At 47.7% G+C, this 14,609-nt stretch overlaps 1 protein-coding gene across 2 annotated transcripts in view; it reads left to right on the top strand.

Annotated features, from left to right (window-relative positions):
- The window catches only part of DYRK3 (dual specificity tyrosine phosphorylation regulated kinase 3), a 42,023-nt gene that overhangs the window by 25,672 nt on the left and 1,742 nt on the right, over positions 1-14,609 (top strand). Inside the window, exon 6 of one of the 2 annotated variants that reach the window (XR_014233353.1) lies at positions 4,020-10,279. The exons of the other annotated variant lie outside the window; for it this stretch is intronic. The gene's annotated coding sequence lies outside the window, so the exon portion shown is untranslated. Of the gene's footprint in view, positions 1-4,019; positions 10,280-14,609 lie in introns of those variants that run through there. 2 annotated transcript variants of the gene reach the window in all.

Below are 14,609 nucleotides of genomic sequence, written 5' to 3'. Positions count from 1 at the left end.
ATTCAGAAGGATCTGACCAGTCTTCCAGACAGAAACATTTCCACTGTTGTGACAAAGTGATGAGGGCAGTTTGGCTGGGTTGTGTTGTTCCCTGAAGTGTGTGGGTGGAGTGGCTTTTGTAGTTAGAGGGCAGGGACCGGCTGATTCACCTTTGCAACCCCCTCCCTCGGGAGCAGCAGCCACCACCTTCCCCACCCTTCACCACCACCACCATCACTCCCTCCTCATCTCACTTGGTTCCTCTGAATCTGGATCCCATGATCGTGTCTCATTGGCATCCTCAATTCTCCTTCCTCCTTGCCCTTCTCACTGAACTAGCCTCATAATCCCTCAACATGGACCAATTATACATCTGGATTCTCACCTGCATTGTCCACTTTTTGGGGAAAGAATTGTTCAGTTGTGAAAATGGGTACCCCACAAAATACCAGGCAATGAACCTGCAGCATTATCTCATTTGCTACCTCTGCAGGACGGGAATTATTATTATCCCCATTAACCAGATAAGAAAACTGAGGCTTGGTTAGTTCTTTTTTCGATGGCACATTTGAGGAGCATCTTGGGGAGATAGAATTATTTATGCCTTACTTATTTGTCAGCTAAGAATAGTTGCTGCTATTTTAATTTTATAATGTCAGTGTCTTTTTGACGCCCCACCCATCTTGATTAAATTATCACTTTATTTGGTCAAGATTTTTTGGAGCCAATGAGAAGGATGACAGTAGAAACCAAAAGTGTTTGTTTTCCTTAAATCTCTGAAGGTGACAAAATCTGGAAGAGGAAATGAGGGTGAAGTCCCAAGTTTCTGATTGAACTCTAGGAATGAGGTGGCAGGTTTCTTTATATCATCTATTATTATCATTGTCACGAGAATATAAAGGTCATTGAATCTTACTGTATGAGTTAGTTTTATCTTTAACCACTCAGCTCCAAGAGAATGCCAGAAACTGTCTGCTAATTCTCTTCCATGTGTCTTCTCCGTATCTTACTTCTGGAGATGACGATTAGGGTTTTTAAAGATACACTGTTTCTAAGTTGAGAAATGGGAGAAACCGTGTTCGGATGTATTCCTTCACTGATCTGTGAGCACTGCCTTCCCAAAGCCTTGCCAACTACCACATGGCTTGTCAGCAGTCCTTTGGGTGTTTCCCAAAGTTCACTCCAATTCAGTAAGAGTGAGCAGTGAGGTGTAGCACACGACGGGGGCTTAGCAGGGAATGCAGAGATGGGTGGGGGATACGGTCCCAGCTCTTCCTGACCCAAACTTGCTGTGACTGACTTTTAGCCAGTCCACTTAAGTGTCTTCACTAGCAGGCAGTGGACTTCTCTTGCTACTCGGAGTGGCCTGTGGGCCAGACCAGCAATATCAGCGTCTCCTGGAAGTACAGAGTGCCGGCCCCACCCTAGACCTTATCAGTCAGAATCTGCACGTTAACAAGATTCCCAGGGGGTTCACATGCACATCAAAGTTTGAGAACTGGATTCTGAAATACACACTAGCAACCGTCATTCTCCCCTTGCCCCAGGAACGAATAAAATAGTGAGGAGACTTGGGTTTGATGCCTGACTCCGAATATATTTCATCTCTGACTTGGGCAAGCTGCTTCCTCTGGAGCATCACAACATTGAGGTGATTCTCCTGATTAAGGAGAATGGAGCTTAAACGCCCAACACCCACACAACTCTAACCCGACTTTTCTAACGGTAAAATGAGAAACAAAAGCCAGGCCGCAAAGAGTGGAGCGGGGTCACTGTTTTTCACTTTATTTTAATTTATAGGAAAATTTAAATACAATTCTAGGTGGAACTTTTAAACGCTTTTAAAAAAAATTATTTGAAAAAAAAAGCATTTAATTCAGATCCATTTGGCTTTCCTTGCAACCTCGCCAAGCTCTTTCCATTCCAAACTGCCATCCAGGGAGGGACTCTTCTCACCCCTTATATTGATTTTTAAATTCACGAAATCAACCGAGTTTCCAAATTGTTGTTGACACAGTACAGAGCTGGGTAGGAATGTTTGTTTTATTTCATTCCTAAGATCATGTTTTTCTTTCAACATGGAAAATTGGCTAATCCGGCTAATACCTGCTTATTTTATTAGACTCCATCCCACTTTCTACCCTCACAGTGACTGATCTGTTTATCATGTGCTGTCACGATTTCTCCTTGTATTAGAGTGCAAGCTTCAGACGGGCATTCCCATTCATCACGAAGCTCTGAGTTAATCGGTTGTGATGCTACCGAGCATGTGCAGATGATGGGGGTTCGTTTCCCTCCGTGTACCAGGAGTGTGCTCACCTCTTGTCTTCTTTCAAGTTGACCTACGTAGTCAATCTCCGATCTCTTCTTTTTGAGAGAGAGGGTAATTGGAGAAGGGTTATGTGAGGCCACCTTCTTCTGGTCCGGTATTTGATACTGATAATAATGAAAAGGAAAATGCGGGCTTCCCTGGTGGCGCAGTGGTTGAGAATCTGCCTGCCAATGCAGGGGACGCGGGTTCGAGCCCTGGTCTGGGAAGATCCCACATGCCACGGAGCAACTCGGCCCGTGAGCCACAATTACTGAGCCTGCGCGTCTGGAGCCTGTGCTCGGCAACGAGAGGCCGCGATAGTGAGAGGCCCGCGCACCGCGATGAAGAGTGGTCCCCGCTTGCCACAACTAGAGAAAGCCCTCGCACAGAAACGAAGACCCAACACAGCCATACCATACATACATACATACATAAATAAAAAGAATGTAAGCAGACAAGAATAGCATTAAAAAATAAAAAATAATTTAAAAAAAAAAAAAAAAAAAGCTTCTGTTAAAAAAAAAAAAAAAAAAAAAAAAAAAAAAGGAAAATGCAACCGTAACCTAACTATGATATTAAAGAGTCTGCTTCTGTCTCCCAGGGGCTCTGTGAAGAAGGAAAGAGTCTAACCTGCATCTCCTTTCCCAGATGAAATTAATTTATGACCATAGTAGTATACTTTATTCCTAGGTGTTTTAAGGTGCGGATTGGGACAGACAGGTTAGCTGGCTGATGTCATTATATTTTAGTTTTCATGACACTGAATCTGTTAAGAACGGGGTTTCTTGCGTGATCAAAAAACTGAACAAAAGATTAAACAAAAATTTCAACTGTGAAACAGTTGGGATCTGTAGCAGCTAGTCATGTTGAAACTTTCTGTTTTGCTTAATTCCTAACTAGGCCTAATTAAAGTTAAATGCGAAATTTTAGGTAGCAGCCGATAAATTGTTCTGGGCTTTCCTAACAGAATACTCCTACTACTTTAGCGAATCATGGAAAACTCTTTCTCATTTACTTTTGACTATTTCTCTTTCATCTATTATTCAATGTCATGAACACGGAAGTTGGAAGAGTGACAATGATTGTTCCAGACTGCGTCTGTATGCTTTTTCTCTTTTGAGAATTAAGGATAAGAGCTTATCCTTTGAACCAGGTAGAATTGCTGGAACATGCTCTCCTCTGTCTCTTCAGTCTGGCCGGAGGTGACCAGTCTGTAGAGCCCTATAACTTAATATGCACAGAGCAACTGCAGGCATCCACAACGTGAGCAACCTGGAGTCTTCCAAACAAGGAGAGAGACGAGGCCAGGGATCAGCAAATCAAGGAAGAGTTGTCCTCTGCCAGGAATCAGCCTCTCAGTTTTTAATAATATTTTTAATATCCTCTTTTCAACATGACATGTCCCGCTTTCACCTTCAAACTGTGCTTCCTAAAGCCCAAGATTTTAAAAGAATTTACTTCCAAACCTGGCCTTCAACCAGAATGTGATTAGGGGTAATCCTTTCCAAGTGCCTGTCAAATTATGCCTGCTAATTTCAGTGAGAAAAGTTTTTAAGTGAACCCAACCATGTAAGGACTAAAAGCTCTCTGGTCCCTGAGAGCCATAGCCCCTGAGATAAGCCAGAGCTACAAATATATCGTCTAGACTTTGAAAGAAAGAATATGATTCTTAATATAGCTCACCAACCACTAAGTCAAGCCCAAGCTCTCATAATTTTTTCTATAACAGGAGAAGCCTGCCTGACAGTTGACTCAAAAGATTCTCACCTCTTCTGCTACCACAGAAATAAACTAAAAAGAAAGGACTCCCCTAAATCAGGCCAGATGGTGACCTGTGGCTATTTCAGCTCAGGATGTCAGCCTCTAAAGCATCAGGTTTGAATCATTTGGGATCATGGGATTCTATCATTGTTCACTTGAATCTGCTGACACACTTCCTCTGGAAAGCGCAGTTTGGCATGGATGAGTCAGTGGTTTTTTTAATTTTATTTTATTTTAGGTTGTTTGTTTTTTAAAAAATAAAAATTGCTTTGAGAATTTTTCAGCATCTCATAACTGTTTCAAAACCAAGGCTGACAACTTTCCCAGCAGGCCCTGAGTGCTATACTCTGAAATGTTCCCAGTGTGGTAGGCAAGTTATCAATCACTGAATTTTTAGGGCTGTGCTGCAGGTACTGCCTCTCTTAACTTGACGACAGTGATAGAGAAAGAAAATGCTCAAAAAAGAAAATATTGGGATGAGAAAAGAAGTGGAATGAGAAACAGCCTTGTAGAGATTCATCCTATAATATCCTTTTAGTTCCCCAGAGCATCTGTCCATAAGCTCTGGCATTGTTGTAAAGAAGGGAGATTGGGAAACAGGCGCGGTACTCAGGGATGGCCTGCTTCCCAGAGCCCTAACAATCAGCTCTCCCATCAGGAGAGAGTTATCACATTTACTCTCCTGGGGCCTAAGCTTAGTTTAAGGATGAGGTCTGGCAAGCAGTTTAAGGAATGCAGCTTATTTGGGAAGTTTCCGGGGTTTTTGTCTGTGGGTAATGTTAAGCTTAAGGGAACTGAGCAAATGGAAAGGGAAAGAATGTTCTTAGGGGCCCTCAGGCACCTTAGCTGCTGCCTGCTTCTGGTTGGCCCTGAGCCCTTCCTGCCCTGGCAACAGGAGCTAAGTGGACACGGAAGAGCTGCCTTCTGCCACCCTTGAATTGTCCCTTGGATTCTTGAATGGGCTTCCTGCCTTATGAGAGCAGGGCCTAAAGCTAGAAAAGGACCTTCCCATAACTCACATGAAGCTGCTGCATGTTAGAAAAACTAACTTCGGCTGGAGAAACTACAGGCCAGGGGGAAGTTAAAAGAACATAGCTGTTCAGATTTCCCCATGATCTAGTACACCCCAAGCCAGGACACTCCTATGGTTTTTTGTTCCATTTAAGGCAAAAGCTCATCAGAGCTTGGAAAAGGCAGTGAAATGGCAATGAGAGCTCAAGGTGTGTTGTCCTTTGCTTTTCAATGTCCGCGAAGGCATCAGTCCAGAGGCACATGAAGTGACAGCGGCTCGACTGTGCCAATGCCGAGGGCTGATCTTGACCTTTCTGTAGCATGCGTTTGGGTGCAATGCGCCCTGCTTGTTTACAGAGGCTGCTCAGCCCTGCCTTTGCAAGTGGCTGCTGACAGCTTCTGACGGCAAGCAGACTCAGGACACCCAATCCGAACCACCGCGGAGAATTCTTTATCATCCCTGGGGTGGAGCCCTGGCCCAAACTAAACTCACCTCTGCCTTTCTGAAGCCCGTCCATACAGGCCTTTATTGGTGCATTTATTCTTTTGACGGTGACTTATTGAGCAACTGCTGTGTGTGAGAAAAAGAGCCCTCCAGTGGCACTTGTCAGGCACGGAGCGCGCCAGCAGCAACGTAGACTGTTCAGAATTTTAAAAAGCCAGGCCAGTGGAGTTAGAGAAAATGCCAAGTTATCTACAGTCCGTTCTGGTTTTAAAATTTGAATAAATCTGCAAGTGAATGGGGTGGGAAGGGGAGAGAGTTTCAGAAGAGAATGTTCTGAGTCTGCCGAGAGTTGGAGTCTTGTGTTCGGAGCTGCAGGCGGAGGAGAAAAGATGGTGTAGAGACACGCTATCCCCTTGCTGCGTGGCTCTCACTTCCCTCTGTTTCTGACCTTGAAGGTGAGACGGGGTCACCCTCGGGGTTTCTCCGACATGATTTCAGGTCAGGGGTGTGAGTCTTGCTGTTCCCTCCTCAAACATCCATTCTATTTCTAAGTTGCCATCCACAGCAACCCCGGCAGAGGAGGAAACGGCAGGCACCAGGCTTCCCGACCTCTCTTGCCTCTCTCTCCTTTATTTCCCTCGACAATGAGCTGGCTTGCGTTGCTGTTTTCTCTGGCTGCTAAATCAACATTCTTTACTTCTGTCCCATCATCAAACCCCGTCTGAGCCCAAGACTGAGGTGAATACATGGAATGGAGTCAGGAACTTCATCCCTGAGATCCTCTCCTACAGTTTTCGAGCAGCTGTCCCACACTGTCCTGGTGCCAGCGCCCTCTCAGTAAACCCTCTTCATCCAGGAGTCCCTTTCCTCTCCCTGAAACCCAGAGTCACTCCCTGCTTTAAAATGTCAGAGCGATTTCCAGGCAAAGCAGCATGAGTGAGAGGGAGAAGTCTCCAGACCTCTCTAGGAGACCACAGGTGCTTCCCCTTGATCCTGCTAAAATAAGGGTCCAGGGTTTCCGCGGTGGATCTTCCTGCAGGGACAACTGTTTCCCAACTGCTGTGTCACACCCGACACCCCTACTACCTCAACCTGGCAGCTGCATGTCAAAGAGAGAGTAATCCCTCCGTTCTTGATTTATTCCCAGCCTTAAATTCTACTACATCCAGAGGAGAGAGGTGCAACTTTAGCTGGGAAAGCCTGGGTGGGGCCGAGGCTGAGAGCTCCTCAACCGCAGAGTCACAGTTTGTAAAGTCAGAAGCTGGAGCCCGGGGCTCTGGGAGTGTCCTCTCCCTGCCCCCAGCTGTGTGTTCTGCAGGGGCTCCCCCCGTGGGCACCAGGTGCCCCCTACCACCTTCTCTTCATTCTTTCAGTAAATGAATGTGCCAGGCAGTGCGCTGGGCGATTCACACGTGATGAAGACATTTGTCCTTGCTCTCAAATTCAGTGGAAAGTTAGACTCTGGTGAAGAACTGACATACAATGGGATACATATGATGATAGACGCAGACTAGATGCCCTGTGGAGTCTCCTCCTGCCCATCCCCCCCGCCAAAAGAAGAAGGGTAGGGGTGGAGGTCAGCAAAGGGTTTTTGTGGTGACTGCCCCGTCCATCACTAGCCATGGCCATTTCCCCCACTGACCACCCACTATCTACAAGGCCTCCTGCCTCAGTGATCATGGGTGAATGGTGCCCAGGCTCTTCGAAACGGAAAATGTGGGAGGCCGAGGCCCAAACTGGAGAGAGCAAATACCCATGTCCCTTTGGTTAGCAGCAGAGCCAAGGTTTGGAGCCAGACTCTCCACTGCTGCTATCAAAACACCATGCCCCATTCAACACCCGGCCTCCATGCACTGTTTACACTGGACTCGCAGCAACCCTCCTTCCCCAGTCCCCATCCAACTCCCCAGAGGTGCCAAAGTGGGGGAGGGGTTATTTTTACCGACAGGGTTGGGAAAGGGGCAAAGGCTGAGGCTGGGGCAGTTCAGTGGCGCCAGCTGAGGCTTAAATACAATGAAAAAGCCCCACCCTGCCAGCTCTGCCTGAAGAGAACCCAGCAGGAAATAAATAGCGCTGTGTGCCCTGCCTGGAGGGCTGGCCTGCATATGTCTGCCTGGACGAAAGCCAGTCACATGAGCTGAAGCTGGTTAAAAAGAGCTCCGGTAATCTCCCGGCTCAAGTGTCTCCTCTGGCATGGGGAGCTCTGTGGGCAAGGGTGCCAGCTCTTCTTCACGGGGCCTGGGTGGAAAGGGAGGAGCAGGGGGAAGGGGCAGTTCGGGCCAGGGAGAGAGCCAGCCAGTGGGCCTTGACTCCAGGCAAAACCATCAGTCCGCAGGTCCTGGCACTGGGACAGGGTGATAAGTCTGGTGAGGGCTGTGTGGATGGAGAAGTCGAAGGGAGAAACGCTTGGCAAAAGTTCCCTGATCAAGTCTTAATATGGCCAAAGCCGCTGTTGCCAGCATACCCCTTGCCCCCTGACATGTGTGCGCACACCGCCCCACCCACTGTATAACTTTTCTCTCCTGTAGCTTTGTCCTCCTGCATGCATTCCTGCCCCACCTGCAACCCCCCCCCCCCAGCTCAGAATGTCAGCATCCGTCTCCCTTCAGCAGTGCACCTGACCCTGCTCCCTTCTCCCGCCCACCGGCTCCTGTGACACAGGCCAGTGGCTGCTTCTCTCCAGGCCTCAGTTTCCCTCCAGGCTGCATGTTTCAGATCTGGTCCTCAGGGCTCTCCAGGCAAACTAGGGCAGCACACAGAGAGGCTCCCGAGAGAAGAGTTTTTACTCTGGAACTGATCTTTTACTGAAGTCCCTGAACTAGGTGAAATGATTCAGCAAGCGCAGGACCTTCTTGTTCAGATCTGAGTTCCCTGAGATGTCGGGGAACCTTGAGCCAAGAGACTCATTTGCTCAGATCCTCCTGGTGAGCAAACACCTTGTGCAGAATGGCTGGAAGCGTGCAGCCCCGTCGCAGTGGGGTGGCTGGATAGCAGCCTGGGGATCGCAAGGAGACAAAACTTGTTCTCTGCAGGACCACATGGTGCTGCGGAATGGGGAGGCCAAGGGAACGGCTTGACCTCGAGAGCATGAATAGGGTGATGGCCTGGGGGTGGGCAGGCGGGGCTCACTCAGCAGCTCTGGAGATTCTTACTGACTAGATGGTTGATTGTTCAAGGGGAAAATCGGGACCTCACCCCCCCAAAAAAACCCACTCCCAGTTAGCAAATCTAACTGGTCCAGAAAAACACTGACCATATAGGGAGGCAACAGGATCATTTGTGATTTCAAGAACAATTCTGGAACTCCAAACTCCGTAGAGATGCCTCCTAAGGTTGGGGCCAGATGCCCGCATTCTCTGGCTGGAAAATTTATGAAATCAGTGGGGGATTGGGACATATGCAGAAACATCTAAGTTCTTGTAATTAATACATTTGCTTCTGAGCCCACTTCAGGCGCCAATGTAGAACAGGCATCTGGAGAAGCCTGATAGGCACCAAGCTACACATGAGGATGAAAAAGTTTCCTATGGATACTGGGTCCAGTCCCCACTCAAAAACGGAGGAATTGGGGAGAGTCTGATGAAGAGGCCACTTACAAAATGTGGACGAGTTTATAGGAAACTCTTAAGGGACAGTGAAGCACACAAGGCATAGCCTCACGGCCAAGAGAACCTTAGAGAACATGGCTGTGGATGAGGCTGCAGGAGAGGCCCCTCTACAGGAGGCCCTTAGTAGAGGAGGGTGGCCCTGCCAACCTCTGGCCAGCAAGGAGGAACCAAGGGGACAAATATGCTGCCGTCTCCTCTCACTCCTGTGCCTCCGTTGACCAAACCTAACCAAAGCCAAAGGACGAGAGAGTCTGACTGGTGCAGTCCCAAAAGGCCAACTCTCTGGGGCACAGAGCACAGTGGAGAAGGCTGGGGAGTGGATCCAGAGGGGCAGAGTAGGTACAACAGTCTCCATGATCCTAAGCAGGCAATTTCATCAGCATCAATAAACATTTTTGGAGCATAGAACATGCACCAGCACTGTGCCACCCACTGGGGGTAAAACTTCAAGAACCTGGGACTCCTGGGGAGGCAGGAGCAGGAGTGTTCAGGGAAGCCTTCTTGGAGGAAGTGGGAATGTGAGATGGAGCTCGGAAGAGAGGTGAGACAAGGGCTGGGAGTTCTTTCCTTCTGGGAGCAGAATGCCACTTTGCAACTGGATCCGTCCCAAGGTCAAGTTTCAGATCTTCCATCCCTGAGATTTTACATCCTAGCCATGGCCAAAGACGCCCACCTGCCCGGGGCTGTTTTAGTCCACACGTTACTTCTCATCTCCCCTGGGAAGGATCAATTTGCCGAACTGTTTATTTTCCCCCTGGGGTTTCTGAGGACAGGTTTCTCCACTTCCAAGAGTGATGTCCTAATTCATCAAGCAATTCATCAATAAAAATTCACTTGGACTTCCCTGGTGGCGCAGTGGTTAAGAATCCACCTGCCAGGGCTTCCCTGGTGGCGCAGTGGTTGAGAAACTGCCTGCCAATGCAGGGGACACGGGTTCGAGCCCTGGTCTGGGAAGATCCCACATGCCGCGGAGCAACTAGACCCGTGAGCCACAACTACTGAGCCTGCGCGCCTGGAGCCTGTGCTCCGCAACAAGAGAGGCCGCGACAGTGGGAGGCCTGCGCACCGCAATGAAGAGTGGCCCCCACTCGCCACAACTAGAGAAAGCCCTCGCACAGAAACGAAGACCCAACACAGACAAAAAATAATAAATAAATAAATTAATTAATTAATTAATTAAAAAAAAAAAAAAAAAGAATCCACCTGCCAACGCAGGGGACATGGGTTCGATCCCTGGTCCGGGAAGATCCCACATGCCACGGAGCAACTAAGCCCGTGCACCATAACCACTGAGCCCGCCGTGCTGCAACTGCTGAAGCCCACGCACCTAGAGCCTGTGCTCCGCAGCAAGAGAAGCCACTGCAATGAGAAGCCCACACACTGCAACAAAGAGTAGCCCCTGCTCGCCACAACTAGAGAAAGCCCGCACCCAGCAATGAAGACCCAATGCAGCCAAAAATAAATAAATAAAAATAAAATAAAATAATATTAGATGATCAGGAAAACTAAAGGGAAAAAAACACATTGTTTTTTAAAAAAAAAACTCACTGAACCCCATGCTGGAAGTACGGGTGAATAAAACACACTCCTTGTCCTCAGGAGGTCATATTTTACACAGAACAGAGACATGTAAAAAAATTATTAGAATATGTTTGACAGGAGGTTTCATGGAGGTATGATCCAAGTTCTAGGGAAGCACAGCAGAGAAAGTGACTAATTCCTGGAGGTGTTAAAAAAAGACTTCAGAGAGGTAATATTTGCACTGCAAGTCCATTAATGAGTAGAATTTGCTAGGCTGAGAAGGGAATTCCTGGCAGAGGACTTGAAGTGTGTTGAGACAGCAAGAGGTGAAAAGGGATGGTGAAAAACTCAGGATGGCTAGTGTATAAGATGGCAGGAATTGAATCTGGTGAAAAAGGTTTGGGCTGGTTTACAGGGACATTAGGAGTACAGTTAAGGATTTTGTCAGTTAGGCAGACAAATAAGGAACCAAAGGATGTTTTAATGTAGAGAAGTAATATGACGAGTTTTCTTTTTGGAAAGAAAGTAATTTTCTGGAAGGAAACAGTATTTGTTCAAATGCAGGTAATGGAATGTGAGCTAGGGGTCAGGTACCCCTGCTCCCACCCCACATCCTACCCCCCGCACCCTCCCCGACTCCTGCCATTTTTCTGTAGAGACCAATCTTTATTTGGTCTGCTGTTGCTGCTCTGACTTTGCAACAAATAAGCCAAATAAATCAGCTTGTTTCTTCTAGGACAATGTGGGATGAGAATACCCAAGAAGATATTTCCCCTTCTTTCAGATTCTATCCCATCCCCTAATTTGATGACCCAGGGAATGGGATGGAACCTTAACTGGAACAGCCAGCCTATGGGACTTAGGACCTGACAATCCTAGAATAACCAGCCAACCCCAGAGCTTTTCAGCCTCCCTGTGGTTCCTTCCAAACTTTGTGGCTATTCCTCCAGGTCTTAGCTGAAAAAACACCAAAAATAGGCCAGCTCTTTTCAATTTAATTAGCCATTCCTCTGAGGACACCAGATGGAATGAAGCAGAGACAGATGCATTGGGGGCAAGGAGGGGTGGGAGTCGATGTTAAATGGGGTTGTCTCATGAGCCCAAACTCACCTCCACAAAGGGTGCCTCTTAAAGCAAGGAGCCCAAGAGGCAGATGAAGAGGCTTCAGCCCTCGGGCTCACAGGCAGGGGTCTGTTGCTCTCAGGCCTGGTCTGCGAGGTGGCCAGAGGATGGAAGCCGGTACCTGGGTCTCCTGGGCAGGAGGAGGAAGCCGCCTCCCTCCACAGGGGCTAATGCACAGTTGGCCTGCCCCGAGGGGGTTCATCTGCCCTCACCTGGCTCCTGTCTCGGTGGCTGTAGGCAGCCCACACTGAGAGCCTTGTGACACAGCCAGGCGCGGTGCTGGAGTTTATTTCTGGAGCTCTTTAAGAGTGGGGGAAACACCCAGCTGTCTGGGACCAGATGATCCCTGCAGTGCCTTCCTTATCTAAGAGTGAGGTTTGATAAGTAAATGCAGGCAGCTCTGGGGCAAAGGAGAGCTAAAATGACCCTTAGAGCCTTAGGGGGTCTCACCCTTAGCAAGTAGTACCTTCTCAGCACTGCAGAGACCACCGATGTGGAGCAACTGCCCCCTCTGGTGGTGAGTACAGGGATAAAGTTACACTGCCCCCTCTGGTGGTGAGTGAAGGGATAAAGCCACTTCACCCTCTACCTTGGTATGCGCAGCCGCTTCTTCTGAGCTCCAAAAAAAAAAAAAAAAAAAGGATAACTGGAGAGTCCCTCTAGCTTCCTCTCTATCTCCTGATTGCAGTTATGGCTCCTAGCCAGGATCTTCTTTCAATTTTACAGATTGACATATTTAGTGGAAAAAACACTGGAGCTATGCTGTGACTAGCAGCCTGGTTCCAATGAGAACATGGAGTCACTTTTCCTTTTTGCTCCACGGAGGAAAAGAAACTACCTGTTTGTAACTTTAGTCAAGCCTAGCACTTTCCATATTTGTAACGTGGAGGTGATGGAGACACTGCCTGCCCACCCTCCAGAGGGGCCACTGCCTCTCCTAGTGTCGCAGGTGGGGAGTGGGGAGTCACTGTATGTATGGGGAAGGGGGGCACTTCCTGATCCTGGGACCCAGTTAGTCCCATTGCTGGTGTGGTCTTCCGTGTTGGAAGCCGGCCGTCACTCCAGCCTGGACCAAGACACCCCACGTGGCTCAGCCCCTCGTGGCTGCCAGGCTCCTTGCATCCTGGTCAGGAAGTCACTTTTTCCAGCTGCCCAGGGCTGCCTGCCATGGAAGGTCAGAGTGACCTGGTGATTGTGGTGCTCAGGCTGGAAAGACAAAGTCCTGGGTCTATTTTGTTGTTACTGTTGTCACTTAGTCTGTATGATTTACAATTATTTTTAGGAACCTTACTGCACATTTTTAAAATGTGCACTGTGACTCTATCTATCAGGCACTGGATGCTGTTGGTGGGGAACAAGCCAGAAGAATAAATTCTGTGCTTCAACTATGGTTGTGACTCTTTCCATGTATAAATTAATGGAGCTTTTGCTACTGTTTCTCCCCTTCCTTCCTCCCTCCCTCCCTTCCTTCCTTTTTGTACTGATAGCTCAAAACTAAAATGAATTGAGTGCATGAATGCTCTGAATGGTTAATTCTTTGGATAGGTGTACATTTAGGAGCAATGTTGCAAAGTGTGTTTCAAGATTATTTTCAAGACTTTATTTTGCCAAGTGTACTTTAAATTTTTTTATTGTGATAAGATGTATATATCATGAAATTTACAATGTTAACCATTTTTAAAGTGTATAATTCTGTGGCATTAAAGGACATTTATAATGTTGTGCAACTACCACCACTATCCATCTCCACAACTTTTTCATGATCCCCAAAAGAAACTCTATACCAGGCCTCTTTTTAACACTGGACCCTGGAAGAGACTGCTAGAGTCCAGTTTGACCACTGAACTTCTTGGTGACTCTCCCTTCTACTGTTCTTCCTAGCCTGGGCAGAAAAGTAGTGTCCACCATGTTCTGGCCTCTTCCCCAGTGGCAATTCATCAGATATGGACAACAGCAGAGAAAGAAGCTATGGCTGCCTTGCTTTCCTACAATTGCAGAATTCTGTAACCAGAAGAGACCCCTAGAGGTCTTTTGAACACCCCTCCCCAAAGCAGAACCACAGCTAACCTACAGCCTACCTCTGTGTCTGACATATAATGGCTCAAATAAAATTTGTTTAATGAATGAATGAGCCTGTACAGATAGATCACTATCCCTGGAAAGGAGACTTCATGGGCTTTTCATGGTCATAGGGAGATGACAAGGCATGTGCTTTAGGGTCAGAAAGATCTGGGTTCAAGTGCTGGCTCTGTCCCTTACAAAATATGCAGCTAGGTTTTTCTTTGTTAGGTCACAAATGGGAATAATTCTTAACTTATGGTGTGAGGCCTGAATGAGGCAATGTATATGACGTATTTTACCTTAGAGTAGGTAGAAGTTCAATTATGCTAATTCTCTTTCCCTTGCACCTACGAGAGGATCTCACAGATGCATTTCCAGAAATGACTTTCTCCTTTTTGATTCCATTTCTTTTTTTTTTTTTTTTTTTAATTTATTTATTTATTTATTTTTGGCTGTGTTGGGTCTTCGTTTCTGTGCGAGGGCTTTCTCCAGTTGTGGGGAGCGGGGGCCACTCTTCATCGCGGTGCGCGGGCCTCTTACTGTCGCGGCCTCTCCCGTGGCGGAGCACAGGCTCCAGACGCGCAGGCTCAGTAGTTGTGGCTCACGGGCCCAGTTGCTCCGCGGCATGTGGGAACTTCCCAGACCAGGGCTCGAACCCATGTCCCCTGCATTGGCAGGCAGTTTCTCGACCACTGCGCCACCAGGGAAGCCCTCCATTTCTTATTGGCTCCTTTTTTGTTAGATCCTAAGAAGGAGCATCTTCCCCATCTTCCCCATTGTCTGAGCTCTG

Source organism: Balaenoptera borealis (assembly GCF_965194805.1).
Source record: "Balaenoptera borealis genome assembly, chromosome: 1".
NCBI classification, from domain to species: Eukaryota; Metazoa; Chordata; class Mammalia; order Artiodactyla; family Balaenopteridae; genus Balaenoptera; species Balaenoptera borealis.
This window is presented reverse-complemented; position numbering and strand designations above follow the sequence as displayed.